The 27,964-nt window shown below is 38.3% G+C and overlaps 1 protein-coding gene and 1 non-coding gene across 19 annotated transcripts in view; one reads left to right on the top strand and one right to left on the bottom strand.

Annotated features, from left to right (window-relative positions):
• Positions 1–27,964, bottom strand: part of Nrxn3 (neurexin 3) — a 1,606,331-nt gene that overhangs the window by 1,369,017 nt on the left and 209,350 nt on the right. The window lies entirely within an intron of this gene.
• LOC147001309 (small nucleolar RNA SNORD36) lies at positions 20,344–20,423 on the top strand. Its single transcript, XR_015045297.1, has one exon. It is a non-coding gene; the product is annotated as a small nucleolar RNA SNORD36 (small nucleolar RNA).

The raw sequence follows: 27,964 nt of genomic DNA, 5'->3' as shown, positions 1-27,964 counted from the left end.
GACTGAGAGAAAGAAAAAAAAAACATTGAAACTAAGCTTTAATGCGCTGTTTCCTGTGAGAAGCTGGTACTAGCTTCATATCACATTATCTCACAGATATTTCTGTGATCCGTATTTATCAGCACACAAGTGAATGCAAATTACCCCAGGCCACCCAACTAAGAAATATAAGCTTTCTCTACCAAGATGCCTTTTATATGAGTAAAGGGAAAAATCAGTAGGAAACACCCTGACTTTCCTGCTGCTGGTGCCTTGACTGTCCCTCAGGATGATGTCCAGTAGAGTTTGAGCCACTTCAAGACAGTAAGTCTCTTCATCATCACAGCTCAAGTTCTACATCTTTCCACCAAGGAGATTTTCCTTCATCAACTGAAGCCTTAAGACTTTGCCTTTGATTTGAGTCCAATGTTCCAACACAGCCCTCCTGACACCAGCTTCTCCACCCACATAACTCCCCATATGCTGACACTCAACCAGCACCATCTGTAGGACCAGAGATGTGCTTAGTCCCTCTGCTTGGAATAGGAACTCCTGCTAAGAAATAAAGGAACTTAAGGGCCATTGCAAGAGCCAGTTTGTATATAAGTACCCAAACCACACAGGCTATCTTGTTAGTTTGTGTAGTTGCTATGATTTATGTATCAGGAGGTGAATAAATCTACTTACAAATAAGTTTCATAAATAGCTATTTAAATAATTATATATAAAAACAAAAAAGCTAGTTTATACTTTGGAGGCTTTTTGTTCTATTTATTATTTCCATTTCTTTAAGCCTTGAGACCCATTAGTATATTGCTGAGAACAGAGTGAAAATATTGATGGCTAAGAAGATAGAGAGAATGGGAGAAAATACCACTAAAGCACCTTTGGGTCACGACCCCTTTGGAGTGAATGACATTTTCACAGGGGTCAATTATCCAATAGATCATATATTTACATTACAATTCATTATAGGAGAAAAATTGCAGTTATGAAATAGCAATGAAAAATTTCATGGTTGGGAGTCACCACAACATGAGGAACTCTATGAAAGGGAGCATTAGAAATGTTGAGAACCACGTTTTTCTAGGAACTGCAATATTGGTCATCAATCAACAAGTCTCCTGTGGAAGATTTTGCCACCTATTTCTAAAATATACTGAATATATCTTTAAAATCCCCAGGAATCAACTATTTCTTCACTCTTACTCCATTGTTACAGTCAGTGGTCTAGACTGGTTACTTCCCTGGGTACAATGACAGCTCTAGATATAGACAAGCAACTTAATAGGACCAGCAATAGAACAAATTCAGGACTCTTTAAAAAGTTACTTGAGAAAGGAAGCCAATCAATCCACCAAGCAAGACATGGAGCTGTAGCATCAATTTTACAATCTTTAGGTGAGAGAGAAGCAGAACCAGGTTGAAAGATGAAACCATGGGACAGGAGTACATTTTGGAAGACCTCTCTTCAAGCTACGTTTTACTTCCAGGGCCACTTCTAGAGGGAACCTTCTATAATGCCTTTGGTACTTAAGGAAGTTTTGTTAGGTTTCCTGCCATTTAATGAAAGTAGACGTTCCAAGGTGTGATAAATAGCAGGTCTCACATACAATGAAGTATGCACTCCTAATCATTTCTCTCTGTCTTTGTGCATCTGAAAAAAACAAGAAGATCTGAGAATATCCTGCAGCAGCCCTGTATCGTTTTAAATGCCATCTGTATCCCCATGCTCCTCTCTTCCCATCTCAGGCACCAAACATATGAATGCCAACTTCATATAAAGATGTTAGGAATCTGAGTTCTTTTCATGAGAATAACTGCACTGAGTAAGAAAGAGGAGGAGGATGAATTCCCAAAGGCTACTTTGGAATGATGGGCACAGTCGGGGTCACACATGTCTTTCCTTTCGAATAACTTATTAATTCTTTGGCTTTAGGAAGTCCATTAAACAGCAGCACGGGATCCCAGTGTCCTCTCTTACAAGTGGAGGGTGTGTATCATGAAGCTGTTGTGTCAATTCAATGACTCAGTCCCAAGTCACATGTACAGAGACCAGCAAAGGACTGATGTGTCATGTGTACTTTCTGTGTTTTCATTTCTCGTGGGACATTCTCCACAGCAGTAAATGATATGACTTACCTTCCTTTGTAGTTGTAGACACTACCTCAATCTCCAGCCCTAAAAGCATGTATTAGATGAATGAGTGACCCTTGACAGGGGGCCTGTAAGACTATTTATACAGTTCTGCTTCATCTTACAGTGTTAGGAATAGGTCTCTAATTGTGGAAATCAAAGCCCTGGTTAGAACTTTGTGGGAGAGGATATTTGACCATCCCCATTTTGGTGGTGTCTATCAATAGTTTATAAGTAAATGCATTGGGTAGAAGCCATTGTAGGAACAATTCTCAACCCAAGAAGTACTGCCACCCCCAGAAACCTCCATTTTTTACCTTAACCTGCTTTAGGGTTTTAGACACAAAGCATTTTTCTGAGCCCCCCCCCCCAGCAGGCAGTGGAGAAACCCATCAGGAACTCCCTCACCTTCCTGCCTTGAAAGCCATAGAATTGTCTTGCAGTCCCTAAAATTGGCTCCTCTGGACTAGTGCTGCTTTTGCAGTCCCTAGACTGCCATCAAGTTGGCCATGAGCTGTGAGCTGCCTGCCGACTAGGTGTTTCTGGTTCCATAGCAAATGCACCTTGAGTAAAAATACTGTAAAGGGAAATGTGTTACAGGAAAAATGAGGGGAAGGAGGCAGTTGCGATGGAGAATGAGATTCAGCTTCCGAGAGAACAAGCATTTTCAGGTGATAAATCTCTCCACTGTGTGGACTCACTAGTCCCAAGCAGTGTTAACAATTTCTTCTATTATCTTCTTGCTCTGACATAAGCTTGGGAGATCAGAAGTGTAAGCAGGTAATTCAATTGCCTCTCCTCCCTGCCAAGCTGTTAAGCAGGCACTTCTACCATTGCTCAGGCTTAGATCAGGTTTCCCAAAGGCTGCCAAAACAAGCTAATAAAATGAGTCCTGTGAGAAGCAAGGGAAGAATGTAAGGAGACTGAGGCATGGTCTTCCATGGGGATGCAAACAGTTTAGTTGCCATGTACTTGTTAAACCCTTTGTGAGATAGAGAGAAGACCACAGACACATAGTAAGCTGAAAGTAAGAGGACATCTTTCCTTCCCATAACTATTCATAGAAATAATAATTTGATGTTTATTGCACAAACAGCAGAGGGTTGGGGGTTCATGCACCTGTGTCACAATTTTATTCTACATTTATTCATACAACAACCATTTATTGAATATATCTAAGGCAAACATACACATGCATACACATACACTCATGAACATACACACACACACACACACACACACACGTGTGTGTGTGTATGCATGCACACAAAAGCAATAAGGAGAGTATTTAGTATTTATGAAGAAAGCCTTCAGGAACGAATGGGGATGCAAAGGAGTGATGGGGTGGATTTGTTCACAATACATCATAAACATGTATGAAATTGTCAAAAATCAAATTTAAAAAAATTTAAAGCCCAGTGAGGCAGGAACACCAACATTGGAACACTAAGAATGGAAGAGGTGACGTAGGTTTAAAGGGGATTTTGGATTTACAATTAATAAAACTTGCTGGACTGCTGAGGTACATAAAGGATACACCTTTTTTCTGCCCTTGGTACCAAAAAGCAGAAAAGAAAGAGGAGAAGCCATGTTAGTAGGATTATTCCCAAACATGACTAGGGGCAATGTGATCACCCACAGATAAATTCAGTACAGACTGAGGAAAGCTGAGGGATCACTTCAGTACAGGACTCAAAGGGTCAATGTCCAGGAGTCCAAATGCCGCCACAGATTCAGGTTATAATTCTATCAACCATTGAGTCTCCTTCAGCCCTTTGCACCTGCTACATCTAATTTGACTCAAACGGGCAGAAACATCCTTCCAAAGGACACCCCTGGATGCTCTGCTAGAATAACAAAGCTTAACAGTAAAATAATTCTTGCTGAAGAAAGAAGACAGAAGGAAAGACCTGTGTTGAGGACTCAGTATCAGAAATTTTAAAAAAAGAAGAAAGAAAAAGAAAAAAAAAAAAACTTGTACAAAGTCAGACAGGACCCAGACTAAATATATGCCTTGATTACTTCTAGCATATAATCCTTTCTTCTTATCTATTCATGCTTCTCTAAGAAAGAGAAGAACTGTTTTTGAAGACAAAATACAGCTCTCTACTCCTAACCTTAGAACCCCCTGGGGAAATTTAGGCTTTGGTTGGTAGAGAGAGAGTGAAAGTCTAAGTAGCTACAGCCTAAGGACAATGCATCAGGCTCTTAAGTCCTGGGGCCCTTGCTTTTTGTACAAACAGTACCTCCGAGCAGTTATAGCAAAAGAGGTGGCCAGGCCATGGATAGATAACTAAGGAACAGACTTAGTGTTGCTTCAGATTGGAGAGAAGGCATCTTGGGAGCATTCATGGGATGGGTAGTCAATCATTCCCAGTACTATGGACCCAATCTTTGGCTACATTGTTTTCTAACTCATTATTCAAAGGGCCTCTGGGGTCCAAGATGGCGCTATCCAGCTGAGGCAACATAGCTTTAGGGTCAGATACTATGGTATGTAGACTTTTCTGGCTTCTTGACTCTCCTGATCCAAACGTCCCCCTACCCCAGCTGTACGAGGGACTTTCTGTCCCACTCCCATACTCAACTCAGTTCTCTGCTAGAAGATAACAGTGGGCTACCAAGCATTCTTTCTCCTTCTTCTTATCTTGCTTTTCTGCTGGAGAACTTTCGATTCCATTAGTCTCAAAATATTCTCTAGAGAAAAGTATTGGATACTCTTTTATTTTCTTTTTCCCACTAACATGGCTTAGACAAGTAAGAAAAAAATGAGCCCTAGAATTTGTGTGTGTGTGTATGTGTGTGTGTGTGTGTGTGTGTGTGTGTGTGTGAATACTACAGTCATCCTACAGATGTTGGGGTGAAGGGTCTAGAAAAGTGGTTTTCAACCTGTAGGTTGCAATCCTTTTTTGGAGAGGGTCAATGACTCTTTCACGGGATTGTCTAAGCTCATTGGAAGACACAAATATTTACATTATGATTCATAATATTAGCAAAACTACAGTTATGAAGTAGCAACAAAAATAATTTTATAGTTGGAGGTTACACAACATAAAGTATTGTATTAAAGAGTTGCAGCATTAGGAAGGTTGAGAACCACTGACAGAGAAGTAGTAGGTAGAGCCTAACAATTAAGCCAACAAAGCAAGTGACACAGACAGAAAAATCCAGACCATGGTGACATTAATCTCAGTTACATGAACCAATAACCATAACTCTTGTTGAAGATTCTTTCTTTTTGTTGTCTGTCAACCTTTCAAGGCTGACTCTCATTCTTATTCTTCCAGGCTGAACTTCCCCTAACCAAACATTGCAGTCACAAACACAGCACCATCTCATAAAAGAATCTTTTCTGAATGTGCCTTTGCATAGACGCCTTCAAGGCTGTTAAAGTAAACATTTTCTATCTAGATTCATCCACTCACTAGCTGTGCAGTGTTAGGAAAGGTACATGGAATGATGCATGACTCGGTTTTCTTATCTGTGAAATAGGATAAAATTTATTTCTATCACAAGAAAAATAAATGAGACAATGTAACAGCATCCCCTAGACCAGGAATAGAGTACTGGGAGTAGAGTACCCTACTTAGAGAGAAAGTAGACAGTTACCGGGGCTGGAGATGTAGCTCAGGTGGTACTGTGCTTGGCTAACATGCAGGAAGTTCTGGGTTTGATCAATCACCAACACTGCATAAACTAGGCATGGTAACACATGGCTGTAATCCCACTACTCAGGAGGTAAAGGGAAAAGGGTTAAAAGTCTGTCTCAGGCCACCTTTGGCTAGACAAGGAGTTGGAAGGCAGCCTGGACTACATGAAATCCTATTTTGGGGGATGGGAAGAAAGGAACGATATAGGGAGAGAGAACATGATATTTTATTCTCTGAGTATGCCAAGAACCCTATTAAGTCAATAGCTTTGTGTGGATTCAATGAACATAACCCATCCCCATATGGATGAACATAACCCATCCCCATTTCTAAGACAGAGGTGAAAACATAAGCTGAGCCCAGTTTATCCAACATGCATTTGTCTGAGTCCCCCTTGGCTCTCGGGCATTCTCCCAGCCTTCAGTTGCAAGACTGATAAGATACCTGGAACCCACAACCCCATCCCAGCACCCACTATAAGAGAGACTCAGGCTCCCCTGCAGCCTCTGCAGCTTTTATGTATACTATAGCCCATGGCAAACACTCTGAACCAAGGAGGCCATGATCAGCCATAATAGAATATTTTAGCAGCTGGAAAATAATAGAATATTTTATTAAGCAAAATGGAAAGGGAGATCATACCCTTTCTGATTCTGTTTCAAAGAGTGGTGGGGAGAAAGCCAAGCACTGCATAGCTATCAGAGACAAGTCCAGCCCAAAGAATGGGGAAGGGCCACCCCAGTCATCTCCTTTATTGCCTCCCAGAGGCAATAAAGTTCTATCACCATGCATTATTCGATTGCCTGTGTGATGGTTACCTCTGATTATCTTTCGTCATTAAGATGCAAAGAAGACAAAGCCACCCATTTACCGCTTCCCCTGTTTGTAGCATCAGTCATGGGGTTGGCAGAAGAGGAAGCTGAAATGAATGGTTATATGAAAAGTATGTGCAGCCTTATATTTCAGCACCTGTGTTACTGCAGAAATGCAGGATACAAACTATTGGGTGAAGGCTATAGCCTTTTTGATTTTTGTATCCTGTGATATTAACTTCCATGAAATCTATCTTGTAAGCTACCTGAAATCCTATGGCACTATGTATTTAATAATGAAATAGACAGAGAAAGACAGGGTGGAATCAAATAATTCCACTTGAAGGGATTATTCTATGATTCAGCAGAACATGTTTCCTCATAATTCCAATGAGCATTATTATTCCATTCTAAGTAAAACATGATGTTCCAATTTTAACTTACTCCAAAGTAATAGATAGTTGGTGCTATTTGTCCACCATCATATATTTGCTAAATATCCATTGTGATCTAAGTACTACACTGAATAATACACGGTCTTTGGTCTCTAAATAAATTATAACCATCCTAGTAATTGTATTACTATTCCTACCAAATTCTAGAGTAGTAGAACTGTCATTTCCCTCATCACAGTTTCCAACTCCCTCATTTCTGCCTCTTGCTTGGATACCCCTTCCCCATAAAGAAGCCAACCCAGGTGCCTCTGGAAATTGGGAGGCTGCAGACAACATCTGGTACACTAAGGGAATGTGTTTGTCTCAGCCCAGCTCAAAATAGTATCTGACAAGCCTGGATCACACAAGTTCTAAAAAACTCACGAGAAATAACCTGAGAAATCTATAGCTGCCTCCTCCAATTTCACTCCCTGTCTGGCTGCTTATTGAGTTCTGCAGCCTGTATTGACAGCGTGCAACCCTGCTTCTGTCTGCCTGCTCTTATGCAGCGGTAACCAAAAACAGGGAGTGGGGGAAGAACATCACAGTTATGATTCATGCCTGAGACCCTGTTCCCGAGCCAGGTACCAGCCTACAGGCAGAATTTCCAAGAAAAAAAAAAAAACAGTAAGATTTGTTAGAAAGAAAATGCCAGGGTCTCCTTCCTTCTTCCTATTCACCTCCCCCACCTCTTCTCTCAGGGCCACGTACTTCATCTGGCTCCTTCCAACCTCTACTCTCCCCATTTAATCTTCCAAATTCCACTTTTGCACTAAGAAAACACATCCGATATAAAGAGGATGGGGTAGAGCCAGCCCCACCGCAGCTCACAAACCTTTTGCTTTAAGGTGAGCTGAAAGACTTACCTGAGAAGCTGGAGTTAATTTCACTGCAGAAATGAAAGTGCAGAGTGCAGATCCCTGGGAAAACATAACCTTGGAAATAGGGGAGAAAAGCAGGGAAGAGAGGGGCCACCACATTCCCCAAGCCCTCCAGTCCTGTGTCTCTGCCGGAGCCAGCAATTGATAATCTCACTAACACCTACAACAGTGTGCAGGAAGCTGCCTTCTTCCTAACTAATACCGCCCTCAGTGTTGTTCGTGATTTTGCAACTCTTCTCTCACCATCCGAATCTTAGTGCAGCACTGGCAATTAGAAACCTGCACACACCTGGGATCTGGGACAGGGTGTTTTGTGCACACAGTGGGAATTTCGATCAGCATGGAAGACTCTTGAACAGTTTCCTCCTTTCCTAGGAGGATTTATTTGAATGGGCAGGCTGTGTCGTTCCAAACATATCCCCTGTCTTTATGTGAATCACTGACTCGGGAAGTCACATGGACCCAAGATTCTCAGAATGAGCACTCTGTTCTGGGAAATACCAGGGATATCTACTCTCTTATTAGCCACAACCCTTAAATAACTGCTGTGATCAAGATGCATCACTGAAGAGGACATTTCAAAGCTGAGTTGTTACTGCAGTGAGCAAAGTAGAAGGCAATGCAAAAAAGCAGCTTTCTATTGCAACAGTTGCCCAAGCTATGTTCTTCCTATTGGTCTGAGCTCAGGTGCAAGGCACTGCAAATGTACAGATATTCTGAAATAAATGCAGGGGTCCCAAAGCCATTTATTCCAGACCAATATAGAATCCCTAAGTCACCTAACACTAGGGTTACTTGAAACACTGAAGGATATTTTTAGATTGATCCTGTCGTCTATTTATTCCTATCTTAGACAAGAAGCAAGAATAAGGAGGTAGAGCACTATATATGGAGCTGCCATTCTGTGATATGAACAAAGATAGACTAAGGTATTACCTCTAACCCCTCACAGAGAAAGAGCATCACCTCCAAATGTTTCTGAATTGTGTTAATTTTACTAATAATAGAAGCAGTTGAGCTTAATGGCACTGTAGGCACAGTTCACAGAATTTTCCATGATTTACACCATCCAGTATCCCAGTCATCTTATAAGGTGTGCATCATTTGTTATTGTCTTAGTTAGGGTTTCTATTACTATGATGAAACACTATTACCAAAGCAATTTGGGGAGGAAAGGGTTTATTGGGCTTACACTTCATCACTGTTCATCTTGAAGGAAGTCAGGATAGGCATTCAAAGAGGGCAGGAACCTGGAGGCAGGAGCTGATGCAGAAACCATGGAGGAACACTGTTTACTGTCTTGCTCCCCATGGTTTCACAGTCTGCTTTCTTGTAGAACCCAAGACCACCAGCTCAGAAAATGTCACCATCCACAATGGGCTGGGCCCTTCCCATCAAACATTAAGAAAAATGCCCTACAGGCTTACTGATAGCCCAACCTTATGGAGGCATTTTCTCAAGCCTCATTTCTCTCTGATGACTCTAGCTTTTGTCAAGTTGACATAAACCTAGTCAGCACAGTTATTCTCCTAATGTTAGAAATGAGCACATAGCATTTCAGAGACACAAGGCAAGGTGTCCATGGTCATAGGGTATTAAGACTTTCTCAGGATTGGAAGCCACACATCTAACATTTCAGACTTTTTAACCATCATATGGTACCCCATTGAGCATATACTCATAGTAAACCACTATGCCCTTTCTATTTTATATTAAATTCTATGCTCATTTGTATGTGACCGTAGATCACAGGTCAGCCCTCTGCTATACAAAAGGCTTATTAAGGAACATACTCCTGGGCTTGATATCTTAAAAGGAACAAGCAAGTTTCTCATAATAACAAACTACTATTAAACACTTGGAATTGGACCTTCTTGATTAAAATTCATGTAAATACAAATTTCCAATGAGCCGTCATAGATATTCAACAAATGGATCTACTAACCCACTTAATAAATTATTGTTCTCGTTGATGAATGTTCTCACTGTTGAATGTGAGGTTTTTAAAATTCTAAGCAATTACTTATTCTGACTTTTTACTAATTTAGGCTTTTCTGGCGATCAAGTGAAAAGTCCTGCTTATAAACCTTTTCTTCAAAATGTTAGCTTATTCATACTCACAATGTCCTCAGGGTAGACAGAAAGTACCACATCGCTCATCTTATCAATATTCAGAAGAACACACATTGATTGTAAGCAGGTCAGTGGTGCAGAGCACACAGCATGCAATGTATAATAAACCACACCACGCACAGAACTTCCTCATCCATCCAGTGATTCATCACTCAATCCGTGCTTTAAGGCAGAAACACCATTTTAACAGGTCCAGTGGCTCCTTTAAACTGCTCTGGTATTAGAATGTAGTGAACTAGGGATATAGTCCAGCCTCTACAACCTCTCACTCTTATCTGACCAAGACTTTAAAACCATTCTAAACCAATGAGTTATAAATGATGAATAAATTGGCTCATTGGGTCTTTCTTTGAGTGTTGCTCTTAGACTTTGCTGATTAGCTCACCTGATGAGTTGCAATTGAGCATGAATTATGGATTTGATCTTCATGTGTGCCAGTTAGCTTCATACTAGTTACAAAGTGGTCCATTGCCAGATACGAGCTATTTGTGCAAGATGAGGGACAGGAAACACTGTCTTTGTTTTGAGTTTCAAGCTTGTGTTCCTCCGAAATCCACATTGAAATGTAATCCCCATTTTTGGTTGTATTAACTCCTGAGAAGTGACTAAGCCCAGAGAGCTCTACTCTCAGGAATGGATTAACATTTTATAAAAGAGGATCAGAGAATGATGTAATAATTGCAGCCTTCACCAGACACTGAATCTGCTAGTAACTTAATCTTGGGCTTCCCAGTCTCAGAAGATCAGTATGCACATTTTGGTTGTTTATAAATTACCCAGATGGCTGCAAAAATATCTCATTGAGAGAATGTGTCTCTGAGATCCCAGGATTAATCCCCAGTTCTATAAACAATCTAGTCCCATATGATTTTATAATAGTTCAAATGAACACAGACACCTTTCATCATCATACTTGGGAATGGTACAATGCAGAGTAGAACCTAGAGGTGATGACATCACCTAGAGGAAGTAGAGTAGAACCTAGAGGACAGTCCATCATAATTAATTTAGGAGCAGCTCGTATAAGACCCCAGCCTTGCAGTCCATGGGAGTGAAGAAGAAGAGCAGAAATAGAAAACTCATAGGCCAACATTTATATTAATTCCATAATTTTGGAGAGGGATTATAAGCTATGATATCCATGGAAAGAGCATGTGCCCAATATTGCTTAAGAACCCTCATCTGCTCATTGCAACCCATGCCCTTAAGAATTCTTGGGTCCATGAATTTTTTTTTCTAGCATATTTTTGAGAGTTCAGCATCCCTGGAAATGAAGTAAAAATTTCAGGGTTGACAAACTGACAAGCAGGTAAACTTCTTCTAAAGAATACAAAACTGTTGCCTTGACAAGTTTAGGTTCTAGAGGCGCTGCCAGAAAAAGTGCTGTCGGGTCAAAGAAGACAAGTCAGGTTCTTTTTAGAGATGACTAAAAGTTTCCAGATAGTCATTCTGCCTTTTCCCTCTTGTTTAGGAATGGAAAGAAATGGATCTTAGCTTCAAGGTTAAGTAACAACAGCAAATTAATATATCTCTTCTACTCTTGGAAAAAATATTATCTTAAGGAAAAAAAAATTGGATTGTTTCTTCCATGGCTTTCAATATTCCCAGTAGAGAAGAGAAAACTGTTCTGCAGTTGTTTCTCTGTCAACTTAGAAAAAAATTGCTTATTTTTCATCCCTCATATCTTAAAATTAAATTACACTGGATACAGTTTAAATGAATACTTCTAAAAACTTCCCACTAGTTGGACCTAATTCTAATTTCTTTCTGTAATGCTCATGTCCCGAAGGAAGAATATCTCACCTGATTTGCATTTTTCCTGTTCTACTGTTTTATGCCAACGGAATTCAACAGTTGCCTGTATCAGTGACACAGGAAATTGAAGACCATGACCATTATATTGAATTTTTCAAAAATCCAAAACATCAAGAAATAGGTTAAATGGATTATAAATATAAATTATTGTAAAGATAGTCTATTAATAGCCAGTTTTTGCCACATGCAGTCCAGCTAAGTGTGGGTTTACCAGAACATAGTTGAACATTCAATATAATACAATACTGCAGAGGACTTGGAGGCTAGCATCAAGACACATGAAAGTCATTGGCAAGTTCAAAGATATTAGGAGGAATAGAATAGAGATACAGCAGTCCTCATCCACAGAGTCTGAAAGCTGTAAGGACAGTCCTGTACCCTGCAAAGCTCCCTAGGAATCTTAATTGCATCCATCAAGTCAGCCTATCATGGAACATCAAGCAATCTTTCATTTATCATAATTTACCAAGTACTTTATCAAATGCTTTTCAAAACAAGGGTATAAACTTCTGCTTCAGAGAAGCTGGCGAGACATAGTTGTTTCTGTTCCTTATAATACTATGTGCAAGTATCAGTTGTTGATAGAGGGGTGTGGAATCTCTAACTTTGGTTGCTTTTGTTTTCAAAACATTCATGTATATTATACTGTCCTTTTGGGAGATTAATCCTTTTGTTGTATAACAATTGCCCCTGAATCTGGTAGTTGTTTTTTTATCCTAAACCTATTTTATTTGCTACTAGAACTACTAAGGATTTCTACCAATTAATATTGCCATTTTGTATTTTCCTATAATTTTACTTTTGCCCTACTTATGTCATTTTATTAGAAGTGAGTATTTTATACAAAGCATGTAGTTGTATCATGTTTTAAAATTGAGCTAAGCAGGGCGTGATGGCCATGCCTTTAATCCCAGCACTCGGGAGGCAGGTGGATTTCTGAGTTCGAGGCCAGCCTGGTCTACAAAGTGAGTTCCAGAACAGCCAGGACTATACAGAGAAACTCTGTCTCAAAAAAAAAAATCGAGCTTACCATCTCTTTTATTTATATATCAGACTTTTAAAGTCCATATTGTATTTTATACATTACAGAATACATATACCATTTGGTCTTTCATACCCCACTATCAACAACTCATAGGACCATGAAACAAAAAAACACCAAGAATACAGAATTTCATCAGCCAAAAATATTTAACTCTCCTTTATTGAACACTTTACTGAAGAGTAAAATAGTACCCATTTTCAAACTTATATGGAACATATAATATGCTAGCCCATAAAACTGAAACCTGACAATTTAAAAGAAATGACACCATACAGTTTTTTACCAGCCAGACACTTAACTAAATTAAAAATAAGTAACAAAGTAATTGAAATAATTTTGAACTAACCAAAATAATACATGAAACAAAAAAGTCAAGAAAAACAAATAATATACTACAATAGATGAAAATAAACATATAACTTATAAAATGCATGATGTATCAAAGAAAGTAATCCTAAAATAAAAATTTATTTTTAAAGCATATATTAGTTATAAATAATAATGAATTTCATATATATTATGCATAATAATAATCCATTATTATAATAAATAAATAAATTCATATATATATATGAAATGTATTTTATGGTCAAAATACATTTTGAACATATTTAACCCTATCCAATATTTTCCCTTGTATCTCTCTACTTCTACTGATCAATGCTTTCTCCCCAAAGAGTCTTACTTCTACTTTCATGCCTTACTTATTTATTTATTATTTATTTTGGCATCCCAGAGTTTAATTAGGTTGACTTACAGAAATATGGTGAGACATTCCTTACAGGAGCATGGAAAACTACCCAGTGTCTATGCCATAAGGAAAGTGTATAGAAAAGGAAATTTGTGTTGCTAATTGCAAGTCACATATCTTGTATCAATAATATAAATAAAAAAGAAAAATAGAGTTCAGTGGAGGTAGAGGTATACAGGGGAGGAGATTGGGGTAAATATGATCAAAACACATTATAGGCATTTATGAGATGCCATACTAAATCACACTGAAATAAGGCAGTAGCTCAATATTAAAAATAAATGCCAAAGCTGGGTGTGGTGCTGCACGCCGTTAATCGCAGCACTTGGGAGGCAGAGGCAGGCGGATTTCTGAGTTCAAGGCCAGCCTGGTCTACAGAGTGAGCTCCAGGACAGCCAGGGCTACACAGAGAAACCCTGTCTCGAAAAAACAAAAAAAAACCAACCAACCAAACAAACAAAAAAACAAACCAAAAACCAAAAAAAAAAAAAAAACAAAATGCCAAAGAAAAGAAATAATAAAGAGAAAACCAACAATAATCAAAGTTAAAACAAAAAGTTATTCTAGAAAAATGAATAAAACAACAAAAATAGTCAAGAATCAATACACCTGAAACACCCATTGTAAAACTGGTAAAGGGAGGACACAAAAGACCAATATTCAGAACAAGGAAAGAGACATCAATACAACTCTGAAAGATGCCTAAGGGAAAAATAAATGAATATTACAAACAACTTTACAAATAATTTGGACAATTTAAGTGAAATTAACCAATTCTTCAAATAAATAAATAAATAAATACTAACAACCATAAACCATTACTCAGTATTGCAAAGCCATTTGCCTATCAAGAATTCAAATTCCTAATTAAAATACTACCCAGGATGGACTTGGGAACCAGACCCTAATGGTCACAGAAGAAAATTCTCCCAATTATTTTTAACAGAATGAATGCTGATTGCATAGAATAAGCTTCAGACGATAGAAAATGGAATGTACTACAAGCTCTTTTGATGAAACGAACACCCTCTGATACTAAAACTAAACAGAGACACCATTAAAAAAGAAAATACAAGTGAATAATCCTCCATAATTATAGACAGAAAATTTCTGGCAAAATATTAGCTAATAGAATTTAGTAATAAATACAAAAACTCATATACAATGAGTAATAGACTAGGGTTCATTCTAAGTGTGCAAGTTGTGGCATATTCAAACTCTATCTATACTGTCCAGCATGATCCTGGACAAGAACTGAGATCACATAGTCATATCAACTGAACAGAAAAAGTGCTTACCAACATCTAACACCCATTCATAATTTTAAAATCGTTACAAACTATATAAGTAAATTTCCTCATCTCAAAGTGATCTATAAAGCTGACTTCACACCCCTCCTTAAAATTAGGAACACAGCATGAATGCTCTCAATATTATTCAACATTTTATTGAAAGTTCTATCCAGGGAAATAGGGCAAGAAAAGAAAAGAAGAGTGAGAAATGAAATTCAAGTAATGAAAAAATAAAATAGGAAAGAAAAGGGAAGGGAAGGGAAGGAAAAAAAATATAGGCTTGAAAGTAACACAAAACTACCCTATTGCAGACAACGTGATTTCTAAGAGAACATTACCCAAGTTTAGTAAAATTTCAGAAAACAAAATATTCAGGTAGGTATTAATTATAATCCATAGGCTAACAATGAATATCAAGGTAGCAAAATCATTCATATCTGCTGAAAATATTCAGAATTTGGTTACAGTTCTATCTAACAGGACTTGTATGCTGGAAAACACACAATGTTGATGAAAATAATTAAAGGTGCTCAATAAATTGAGACATACTATGTTTATGGAGTAAAAATCCAACATATTAAACATACTTGTTTACTGTGATATCTGTTGTCATATGAGCAATGTTTGTTATAGATACAACGCATATTACTTTAAAATACTTGTAGGATCGGGGCGGGGTGGGGGAGCAGAGTACCTAAAACAGTATCAAAAATAATATTGAAGTAAAAGGATCAATCCACCCAATTTCAAATCTTATTGTGTAACTATAGCAATAAAGACTTAGGACAGCATTGCACAGAGAAACATGGCTAAAAAATTAGACATACAAATATATTCAATATTTTTGTTTGTTTTTTTTTGAAAACAAAAATTTTGAAATTACATATATACACATATATGTATATATATCATTTCATGGAGAAAAATAAACATCTCAGTCACAGTGATGGAATAATCCTCATCCAAATTCCCAGGCAAAAACTAAACTTCAACCCAAGTATCATATTTTCAGAAAAATTATCTCCAAATGGACCATGAACTTGAAAAGCAAAACGTCAAAGTGTTAAGATATTTAGGAACAAAACATAGGTGAGAATCTTGAAGATGTTTCCTCTGGCAAAGAGTTTTTGACATGAAAAAAAAAAACAAAAACAGGTCACTAAAAGAAACGCTGATAAAGTAGTCTACACTGAAATTATACTCTTTCTTCTCAAAAGGCCCTGCTAAGGGGATAAGAAGACAAACTACAGAATGGGACAATACATGTTCAAGCCATGCATTTAAGAAAATACTAAAAAAATTCTCAATTTGATTGTGTTTTTTTGACTCTGAGGTAATGAGAAGACAGAGATTGCATGTCACTAAAAACAGCATACAGGTGGCAAATAAGTACAAGGAAACACATTCCACATCATTAGGGACTGAAGAAATGTGTGTGGAAACCACAGACCACAGTGAGACACCACTACACACCTGTCACAAAGCTATAATAAGATTAGCATGCATGCGGTCAGCATGCCATGACTGGAAGAACATCTACACCAGAAACTGCTGTCAGGACTCCTGGTAATGCTTCTGATATTTCATGAAGAAAAAAAAAAGAAGAAGAAAAGAAAAATGAAATATGAAATTAATAGCAAGAGTATACTGTGTGCTCACATGAGAAACTACGCCTAAACCTTTACAGCAGCTTTTTATTTCATAATAGGCAGATATGGAAATATGCTGGTATCCTTTAATATCCTTTAACAGGTGAACTGTAGAATAAATAGTAATATATATTTTGCTGAATGAGTAAAGCTAAAACTGAAGTTTGTTTAAGACATGATTTTACTTATGCAGAATTTTGCAGTAACAAAATGACAGAAGTGGGAGTGCAGATTAGAACTTTCGGGAGCTGTCGAACACAGGCAACTTGAGAAAGCCTTGCAGTGCTCCAGTTACCTTGACTCTCTGCCTTCCCAGGTCATGGGATTAGGCAGCCATTTTGATACATATTGGTGTAAAGGAAAATGGGTAAAGGACATTCTGTATCTCCAGGTATTCTTTCTTATAACTTCATTCACTTCATTGCCCAGAGTGCAACTGTGGCAAAATAAAACATTTTTCTAAAAGTAAACAAAAAGTTCACATATTTTCTCGCATTGTTTCACAGGTTGAATCTTTTCCCTTACACTGTCTATAATGGGCCTTGGCATTTACAAGACCCGGTCACAGAATGATGCTCTACCTTTTAAATACGTTAGTGGACCCAGGCCTCTGAAAAGCCAAATTTCTAAGCTATAACCCATCACTGGTCCTCAGACTCTCAAGGGAAAAACTAATCTAATCCATCAACTATTTTAAAACAGGCTAGGGATTACAACTATGCTTACGTTGAACAAAATCGATCTATTACTTACCCTTGCTTTTCAACAAAAGTAAATCATCTATATTTTAACTTCAAATGCTAAGGTATCTCACTTAACGAAGTATTATTCTTCCATTCTTTATGAGTCTTTTGACCTGAAATCAACTAGTAGGGCCCTACTAGTAAATACCTTTACTTCACTTTTCAAATTTCAAGGGTGTTCTTGCAAGAATCTCTAATGCAAATGACTACTTTCTCCAGCATTGACACTTGCTTATAAAATGAAGAAACTACTACAGGTAATAATAATGACAGTTAACATGAATTATAATACACAGGTTAATCATAATGTTAAATTAATAATTAGTTCATAATTATTGATTAATGCCAAGTGGCCTGTACCACCTCACTTAAGCCTCAGTGAATTACTAAAGGTATTTTGATAGTTATCATGTACAGGCTCATAGAGTTAACTTTCCCAAAAGAACAGAGCTTGCACAGATCCAAATCTGAACTCTCTGACTATACTGCCCACCATGTTAGACACTGTGTCAGCATCTTGCTTTCCTTTAAGATATAAGCAGTCAATTATTCCATTTATCAGAAATATCATGAAACTCCTACTGTTTTGTAGGAGGCTCTCACATGCCTAAGAATTCAGCTCATCTCTTAGGGTCAGTATCATTAGAGCATGGACATTGTAATTGTAATCAGTAAGCAACAGAGTCAACACACTCATTTCATTTCAGTGAACACAGATGTTCAGTAGTGCCAAGCCTCATTATTAATATTTTCATAGTGAAGCTCTGAGTAGGTAAACCATCCTTAGGCCCTGTGGCCTAGCTTCCTATGTTTAGAAGTGTGAACATGCAGTAACTTCTTCTAAGTGTGAACTCTTGAAAGACCATCCTCAAACACAATCTCTTATTAGTGGGTTTTTGTGATTCTTTTACTCCGACTTCCTTGATGCCCTTTTCCTTTCTGTTCACATCCACTTTGCCCTGGCTTTTATCTGCCCCTCAACAGAGTCCTATCCATGACCCTAATTTCAATTTTATATAGTGTGAAGGAAGAAAATATCTTGCATCTAGAGAATTGATGTCCCTTCTTTCTAAGAATGAAAACTATTAGAAATGCTTTTCTTAAACCTTACTTGGTATAAAAATGGTTTTTAATGCACCAGGTCTTGCCTAGTCCATTTTTTAAACATTCTGAATATAGCAGAAAATACAACTCTCTTAAAAATCCTGTTTTTGTTTTCTATCTTTTTTTCTTTTCTTCTTTATGTGCATACACTCTCTCACACATGCATACATGAGCACATTTTTTTCTTGAAGCTTGCTTGTTTAGTGACTCCTTCCTTCCTTCCTGTCTCTCCTGCAACTCTGCCCAGTTACAGCAAACTACATAGCTCCCTGCTGTGTGCATAAAAGCTCATCCTAGACCACAGGAAGTGAAGACCAGCAATCCCTACCAGGACATTACAGAGTTTCAAAACTGTCACAAAAATAAACAACCCAACAGAAGCTTGTGTGTTCTCTGCAGGACAGTGTCTGTCCTTGTGGAGATACGGTTATTCAATTATTTTTAAATCCATAAAAGGCCCACTTTAGTCCCCTTTAAGTCCTTCATGAACACAGGGTCCACACCTGTCACAGAGAAAGGTCACCAGCCTCTTTCAGATATGCTCACACACTTAAAGAATTAACCTTCTTAGTGACCTTGGTTGCCTTTTACGAGTTCATATTTTCTGGACCTTCTTCCATCAAAGTGCCTTAGATGCTCCTATCATAGGCCTCTGATAATCCAGACATGACTGGTTTCTATTAGCCCGGGTCAATGGGGGGGGGGGAATAGTGAAGAGGAGGGTCAGAACACCTGAAGTACTGAACCAACAGTAAAATGATCTTTCTCAAGTGGTAGATCTCTAGGAAGTGCTTATTCTGTGTAGACTGATGGTGCATAATTGGAGCACCCAAATATTCATAGCTGTAGAGAGAAGTTGGACTAGGAAGAAATGCTTGACATTCAACAGCTACTGAGGACTCAGATGAAGATGTGAGGGCTCCCCTCTATCTTGACTCTCAAGTTACTAGGAAGAAGACAGAGACCCAGTAAGGTAGGACCAGAAGCAAAGGTCCTGTGTGAAATACACAGCATTCCCAAGAAGTATGTTATCCTACCTTTACTATTGGCATTCTGGATTCTTGGATTCTTAGAGCAAATATTTTAGGTCAGGCATTGGCAAGCTTTCTATAAAGTGCAATTTGAGTGAGTTTATGCCTTGTGACTCCTCAAAAATCTTTGTCAAACTACTCATCATTGCCATTATAGGAAATGATGTGATAGAGAATAAACAAACCAATGAGCATCTCTATATTCCAATAAAAATTTACTTATTAAAACTAAGTTGTTGGTATCAGGACATCCCAAACCTATGACATTACATAGGCTGCAGCTTGACCTGCAGACCTGTTACCAAGACAACAGGCACCATATTCCCAGCATCCACTTGGCTCACCTCCCACCTTTACCTGTGTTACATCATTTTCCATATAAATAAGGAGAGCATCCCTTCCTCACTCTCTCTATCCCTCTTCTCTTTCTGCCACTACCTTGTCTCTCTCTTCCAATAAAACCTCTTCTACATGGAACTGCCTTGGCCTAGTGTGCTGTTGAGATGCCACCCACCATTCTGACATATCATAAGTGGTCAACCACATTACGACTATAGGTTGTAGTTTAACAAACCTTGTGTTAAAATTATCACAATAAACACCAGCAAGTACTTGAAGTTTTTAAGAAGTGTGTATAACAATACAGAATAATAAAGGATGGCCTTCTAAAGTAGGTACTACTGTATACTACAAAACAATAGTGACTAAAATAATGTAATGCAAGTACCACTGAAGGAATAAGTGAGTACAGAAGAGAATGTAGAATCTACCAAATCTTAGGAAACAGACAGAGCAACACAAGCAGAATAAGAGGGGTCACTAGTAAATTTGTACTGCTATACTTTACAACTAGGAAAAAACGGATGAGACTCAGTTAAGTAGCTTTATCAGAACTTGATTTTATATCATTTTTAAGTTGAATTTTAAAATGAGAGAAAAAAAAGATGAACATTTAATCTCTGATCTAGGAAGGTGTTTTTAAACAAAGAAAGGAATCATCACAAAGGAAATAGTCAATAAACTTTAAAAAAAATAACCTGTATTGGGTGAGGGAAAAGGAGTGAAGCCCTGAGGGCCTGCAGAAAAAATGTAAACAGGCAACCTTAGGAAATAGGAGGTTGTGGGGGAACCCCCCAGAGTGTACCAGAGACCTAGGGAGGTGAGAGATTCCCAGGGCTCACAGGGAGGGAACCTTTGATGAAATGCTGAGCAGTAGGGACAGGGAATTTATAGAGCCCACCTCCAGCAGGAAGAAAAGGACATCAAGTGAGGGATGGGGTTGCATCCCACAGTCACACCTCTGACCTATAATTGTTTCTGTCTGAAAGAATTACAGGGATGGAAATGGAGAGCAGGCTGAGGAAAAGAAGGTCCAGTGACAGGCCTAAAGTGGGATCCAGGTCAAGGGGAGGTCCCAAGGTCTCACACTATTACTGAGGCTACGGAGCGCTCACAAAAAGGGATCTCTCATGACTGCCCTCCGAAAGACCCAACAAGCAGCTGACAGAGTCAGATGCTGATATTTGCACCCAACCAATGGACAGAAGCAGCTGACCCCTGTTCTGGAATTAGGGAAGGCTGAGAGAATTTAAGGAGAAGGGAAATCCTATAGGAGGACCAGCAGTCTTAATTAGTCTGGACCCCTGAGATCTTTCAAACACTGGATCACCAAACAGACAGCATACACCAGCTGATATGAGGCCCCAACACACATACAGTAGAGAACTTCTGGGTCTGTTTTCTTTCAGAGATTATGCACTAACCTTCAAGAGACCGGAGGCCCAAGGGAGTTTAGAGGTCAGATGGGGTGGAGGGTGGGGGTATCCATGTGAAGAAAGGGTGTGGTGGGGAGGAGATATGGGATATGGGGCAGTTGGAGGGTAGGAGGGGAGGGGTGGGAATGGAATATGGAGTGTAAAAAGTGAATTACAAATAAAATTAAATGAATAAAAAAAGAAAAATTAACCTGCTCATAGGAAAACATATAAACAAAGTTGAGGCCAAAAAAGTTTTAAATGTTACAATAAGTATTTTGAACACTAAATGGCAGTAATATTAACGAACAAAAATCTATCATAATACTAAGAGAAAATGTACTGTAGGTGGGAGTATAAACTGGTATAGCCTCTATGGATACCAGCATGCAAGCTCCTCCCAAAACAAAAAATAGAACTCCATATGGCCCAGCTATACTACTTCTGGGAATATACCCAAATGAATCTAAATTAGCATCCCACAGAGATACCATGTTTACCATCGTACTATTCTCAATACTCAAGAGATAGAATCAGTCTAGGTGTTCATTAGCAGATGAATGGTGTATATACCCAGTGGAGTTGTATTCAGCCATTCAAAAGGACAGAGAAATTACATCAGTTATTAAAAAACAAAACAAAACAAAAACTGAGTACAGTGGGACTTTATCGTGTTGAGTGAATTAAACTACATCTCAAAAAACAAATGTCACCCTTTTCTCTTATGTGGAACCTGGCCTGTTCACACACACACACACACACACACACACACACACACACATGCACGCATGACATAAAAATGGCTGTGCTATTTAAGAAGAAGGGAACTAGTAGAGTAAGGAGAAAAGAGTTTGTACTGGAAAGCAAATATGATCAGAATACACAAGATACCTAAACAAGATGATTTAGTAAAACCCATTTCTTTATACAATGTATATATAATTAATTAATTAGTAACGAAACATTTACATTTTCAAGAGAAAATGATAGCGATAGGTGCATTGCACAAAGGAGGGGGCTCATGCTTCAGATGGTAAAAATTTCAAAAAAAGAAAACAGGATTCTCAACATTAACAAAGGCTTGCAGGAGTAGATACTGTTACCCATACTACACAGATAACTGTAAGTTGCAAAAGCATTATTTTACAGAGACCATGAACACTACTGGTTCATATACCTTCCCATCAGTGACTTATGTAGCCAGATGTACACATAGAATCATTTACAATAGAAAAAAATGAACTATCTGTAGGAAAGAGGGACCAAGTAAAATATGATACATTAACACTAAAGAATATTATCCAAGCCGGGCGTGCACCTTTAATTCCAGCACTTGGGAGGCAGAAGCAGGTGGATTTCTGAGTTCGAGGCCAGCCGGGTCTACAAAGTGAGTTCCAAGACAGCCAGGGTTATACAGAGAAATAATAATAATAATAAAATAAAAAAGAATATTATCCAGCCATTAAAATTATATCTCCTAGCAATTTATTGGCAGGGGAGGACAAATTAAAAATAGTAAAATATTGTTTTATTTCTAGGTTGATGCTTTTTTGACTTTTCAAAATTTCTCTATAATTTTCACATGTTCTAAGCCCAGGTCAGTAAAACCTTTCTGTAATTAGGCAGGCAGTAAATATTTCAGGCCTTTTAAGACAGGACTATGCAGACCTGGAAATACTCAGGTTACCATTAGAAGAAAACAGCCAAGGATGCAAGTGGACATAGCTGTGTTCCAGTTAAACCTCATTTATATAAACCTCTGTGTAACCTGTTCTCCAAGGACATGGATTGACTTTCATAGAAAAAAAAAAAAAAGAGAATCTGGTGTCTATTATCAAAGTGCTTTTAATAAGTTACATTTACTAATGTCTATCACAACCCTTTTTCTTTGCCTATATTCATACTCCAAAGCTCTCTCTCTCTCTTCCCTCTCCCTCATGTTGGTCTCATTCTTCTTCCCCAGTACTGCCCTTTCTATTGACATCACAGCTTTCTCCCTCAAATTTTAGAATTCATGGTAGGATTTTTTTTCAATTATTCATTAGAGCACCATTTTGAGTTTCACTGATACACACACCCTATGTCTAACTATGGCCAAAGAATCCTTGTACTCGGCACTGGAAAAACAAGTTCAAATCCTGATTCAATCCCTTACTTCTTGAATGACCTCAGATTTAACCAGAGAGCATTTTTTTTTACACCTACAAAAGTGATGACTATCCCACCAGGTCAATAGGGTCAATAGAGTCATATATAGAAGTACCAAGCCCTGAGATGGTAGATACTAAGTAATTATTAGAAAATGGAGGCTTTTCTCTTTTGGAAGCCATTGGATGAGTTGGTTTTGAAAGTTAATTGTACTTTAATAAGGAAGAAGTATTTTAGAGGGGTAGAAAAAGCCTAGAAGCTTCCTACTGTATACACAACTTCAAGAGACCTAAGAATGCAGCTAACAAATTTATGCCATGACTATTTTCTCCCCCTAGTCTGAATAATTTAAACAGGAACAAAATGATAAGGCCATGTTACAAAGACTACCATTCTAGGACAGCAGGCCATAGCTCACCAGCATTTTCATACTACTCTTTGAGAATCCTTATTAGAAGCCAGGCATGGTGGCACACACCTTTAATCCCAGCACTACGGAGGCAGAGGGGGTTGGATTTCTGAGTTCAAGGCCAGCCTGGTCTACAAAGTGAGTTCCAGGACAGCCAGGGCTACACAGAGAAACCCTGTCTCGAAAAACCAAAAGAGAGAGAGACAGAGAGAGAGAGAGAGAGAGAGAGAGAGACAGAGAGACAGAGAGACAGAGAGACAGAGAGAGACAGAGAGAGACAGAGAGACAGAGACAGAGGGAGACAGAGAGACAGAGACAGAGAGACAGAGAGAATCTTTATTGGATCACAGAATGCTCTAGGATGGGAGTAGAATATCAAAATCAACATATCTGTAAGGTGGAAGGAAAGATTTATCTCTCTAAAATCTATCAGGAGTCCTCTGTGCCAGGTGTGAATGCCTTCTGATAAAAGGTTTAGAATCTAAATGTCCCCAAAGGTCATCTGCTAAAGGTTTGTTCCCAGACTTCATGCCATGGACAGGTGATGGAATTTTCTAATGATATGATATGGCTGGGGCATAGATCAATTAGGTCTTACCCTGGAAACTAATACTGAGACTGTACTTCCTTTCCTATTCTCTTTCTGTTTTCTGGAAACCATGGCAGAAACATCTTTGCTACACTATGTTGTCTTCTGCTATGATTTTCTACCAAACCACAGACTACCAAACACATAGCCAATCAACCATGGGATGAAACTTTCCTATGAATTCTTACATTAAGTTGATTGTCTCAGGTATTTATGGAAACCACTGAAAGTTTATAAGACACTCTTATTATTCCCATAAAAGAAGTCACTCAGATAGAATCCATCATCCATGCAAGAAATAACACTCCACACACAACCAATGCTTTATAGACACTATTTAGACCCTAGAAATACCCCCACGAAGAATGCACAGTAGGTGCTATCAAGGTCTTTATGAAAAGAAAGAAAACAGGATTTCAAAAGTTAAGTCATATGTTTGAGGCTGCCTGCGGTCTTACAGTAGAGCACACTTCCTATTCAATATTCAAGGCCATCTTGTGCCTCATGACCCCACTTTTAGCACAACTCCAGAAGACTGGAAAGCTAACATGAAGGGAATCAAATAATATGACGTGAAGGAATTTTTCAAAGGAAAATAAAATGAATATAGACAATGCCATTTTAGCAACAATATGTATAAAGTAACACAGTGGGACAATTAATCGCAGGTTGAGTATAGCCACGAACCTTAGAACCAAAAGGAATAACCTGATTGACCAAGGAGAACAGTGAGTCAGTCTCAAAGTCTCAACCCCAGGATTCAAATTCTAGCTCTGCCCTTGAAAGCTTTTGTAGCATGAGTTACTTACTTCTAGCCTATAATTTGCTCATTCGTCATCCAAGAATGAAATTATCTACCCCAAAGATGATGCATTCTGTAAAGACATGAAAGCTTCCCTGTGCTAGAGGCAGAACACACAGATTTGCAGTTGAAATAAGTCCTGTGAACCATCTTAATGTCTCTCACAATATTTTAGTTAGGTGCCACTGGCTACAAAATTCCCCCATGCTTGCTTTAATGCTTCCTTCACACATATAGTCTCAGAGAATCTTGAGTCTAGAGATGTAACTCAGTTGTAGACTCTCTGCCTGTGAAGCTTGAAGCTCTCTGTTGGATTAACCTATGCTACCAAAATGAAAACAAAAGAAAAAAGGAAAACAAACAAAAACTACACACACACACACACACACACACACACAGACACCAAGACAAACAAACCCTGTGTATCTACGAACACAATAAAGCCAGTTTTATCTGGCCACTTGGCACTATCTTTGAATCAATGACTATGGAGACCACTGAACAACTTTGGAAAGAAAACTTTAAAATTGATCTTTTTATTTCACTTATCTTTTAAATTACAGCAAAAAGAGGAAGAGGAAAAAAAAAGACAATTTTAGAGTAAAACACTCAATTAACTCTGAAAATCAAACATAATAAACTGAATATAGATCTGTCTGGCTACTGTAGCCATTTCTGTCTGCCCCCATCTATCTATCCATCTATTATCCTCATGTCTCTCTTTAAGAAGACAATCAGATACTGAAACCAGGGCTTTTTTTTTCTTGCTGATGAATAAGAAGTCTAATTAACTTAGAGATCCTCATAGATAAAAGAGACATTCAGAAGCTGAACAGTTTTGTTCAGTTGTCCATCACCTTCCTTAATGACTACCATAGTTAAAAAGGCAATGCATGATGTAAGGATTGGCTTAGCTTGACCTGAAGGCTCAGCCCTAACCTTGTGATCTCAGATATTTATCAAGTATCTTCTTGTGAATGTCAACAAACAAACTGTAGTAAAAGGAATAATAAAAAGTATATTGCCAAGACAGAAGAGATGGTTGCATGAATAAGATCACTGGCTGCTATTTCAGAGGACCTGGGTTCAGTTCCCAGCACCCATATGGTGGCTCTCAACTGTCTGTAACTCCAGTTCCAGTGGACCCAGCATCCAACCTTCTTCTGCCTCCACAGTCACCAGATGTGTTTGTGGTTTGTAGACATACATACAGGCAGACATCCATACATATAAAATAAAAAAATAAATCTTTATTTTAAAAGTATATTATCATCTACCTGATAAGAATGTCTTGCATATAGATTCTCAGATGTTTTAAATGAAATCTGTTACTGACTTGAACATATGCTCTGATCCAAACAGTGAATAATGCCCCTTATGAGTGGCCACTCCATCTTCTATCAGAGTATTTTCCAGTCACTGATCTTCCGTCCCTGGAGGAATGAGGCACATCCATCAATAAGAAGGGGTAAAAGGTCCTCTATAAGTTCCAGCAATATGGAGGCTTAGATTTATAACTGTAATGGCTCATTGAGTTCCAAGTCAATAAAAAGCTATTTTTAATACTATTAATTTGAATTTTTGTGCTGACTTGAAAATCTTTTTAATTATCTTAATTACTTGTATATGAAAATATGTTCATTTTAATAATTTTAATAATTTTTTGTGACTATAAAAGTTATAAATGTATGCGCATGTTGCTTAAAGTTCAGAAGGTTTTTAAAAATCAAAATTCACCTGAGTTCCATCATCCAAAACTATCCTGTTAATATGTGACTTTCTTGCCTGATGTTTTATATGTGGAAGTGTAAACTATATGGTATATATAAAATATGGTATTTTTTGAAAGTAGGAATTCATTAGCTCTTCAGAGATTCTTCTGGCCAGTTAATATATGGAGTGACCACTGGTGAGCAAGTAAACAAAATATATCAGACTTTGAAGATATTTTATTTAGATTAATTTCCAGATCTTTCATGTTCATTCAATCTTTAAAACTAAAAGGACTTAGTTTACTTTATTTTTTCTTGTATAAAACCCCTTCCTTGTGTGTTAGCCATAACTGGAGGCTGGATCCCTGAAAGGAGACTCTTGTATAGTATACATTTTTACACAATAGTGAATTCCTAATCAGGAGACTTGGTGAACATAAACACTTTCCAGTGTTCGGGGTCAGGTAGCTGGGGGATGGCATCAAAGTTGGCAAAGTTGTCCAGGGTGGCAGTGCAGCTCCTGGGTGAGGTGTAACTTCTTGGGTGTCTTAGGGTCTCCATTGCTGAGAAGATAAATTATGACCAAGGCAACACTTATGAAGGACATCATCTTATTGGGGCTAGCTTACACCTTCAGAGGTTCAGTCCATTATCATCATGGTAGGAAGCATGGCAGTATCCAGGCAGGCAAAGTGAGAGTTGTACATCTTGTTCCAAAGGCAAACAGGAGAAGGCTATTTCATGGGCAGCTAGGAGGAAGGTCTCACAGTGACACACTTCTTCCAACAAGGCCACACCTACTGCAACAAGGCTATACCTCCTAATAGTGCCACTCCCTGAGCCAAGCATATTCAAACCACCACATTAGGCATAGAAGCAGAGAAGATTCTACGGCCCATGGAAGCAGGGATGAGATACACTAGCCCAGAGACACAGAAGCCTGTCATCTTGGGTGGAAGAGTGGAGATTGTAGATCTCCCTCCCACCCCCATTATCCTTTCCACACATGGAGGAAGGCTCGGCCTAACACCAAGACCAGCATGGCCATTGTAGTCCCCAAATAGTAATAAAAGCCTTAAACTTAGTTGGATAGCC

Source organism: Mus caroli, unplaced genomic scaffold (assembly GCF_978045245.1).
Source record: "Mus caroli unplaced genomic scaffold, Mus_caroli_1 scaffold_14, whole genome shotgun sequence".
Classification (NCBI taxonomy): Eukaryota; Metazoa; Chordata; class Mammalia; order Rodentia; family Muridae; genus Mus; species Mus caroli.
The sequence above is the reverse complement of the archived record's forward strand: the minus strand, read 5'-3'. Positions and strand labels throughout refer to the sequence as shown.